Genomic DNA, 748 nt, shown 5'->3' on the forward strand with positions numbered 1-748 from the left:
AAAAAAAAAAAAAAAGCTTGACGTTTCCCGTTTTTGTGTTTGTTTACATACATCAAAACAAACCACGCTGCCTTAACATGAACATGATTCTATCGAGAAATAAATATTAGTCGATAACCCAAATATTACCTCTATTACTCATGCAATGCGGTCATTTCATGTCCTGCTTACTGACGGTACGTTTGCCAGACTGCAAAAAAAAATAAAAATACAATACAAAAATAAATGCGGGCGCCGAGGCCAGCGACAAACAGGACTTACTGACGGTACATTTGACAGACTGCAAAAAAATAAAAAATAAAATACAAAAATAAATGCGGGCGCCGAGGCCAACGACAAACCGGAAACAGGAAACAGGAAGTGAGCGTTACTGAGCTCGGGACGATAACATAGCGGCGGCGCTGAGTAGGAGCTGGCTGTGCGAACTGGGGGATTTCAAAAAGGAGAAAAAATGAATTGTTGTGTCCGGACTGGATTTGAGGCATCGGAAAGGTTTGTTTGCTTCCTCCCTCCCTCTCTCGCTCGCTCGCTTTCGGTAACACCGGAGGCTAGCTTTAGCAGCAGTCGCTGAATATTCAGAATCAGAATCCTCTTTATTTGCCAAGTGTGTCAAAAACACACAAGGAATTTGTCTCCGGTAGTTGGAGCCGCTCCACTACGACAACAGACAGTCAATGGACAGAGAACTCTTTGGAGACATAAACACATTGACAAAAAAAAAAACAATCACTGAGCAATAAAGGGTTGC

Source organism: Phyllopteryx taeniolatus, chromosome 23, assembly GCF_024500385.1.
Source record: "Phyllopteryx taeniolatus isolate TA_2022b chromosome 23, UOR_Ptae_1.2, whole genome shotgun sequence".
In the NCBI taxonomy this organism is placed as follows: Eukaryota; Metazoa; Chordata; class Actinopteri; order Syngnathiformes; family Syngnathidae; genus Phyllopteryx; species Phyllopteryx taeniolatus.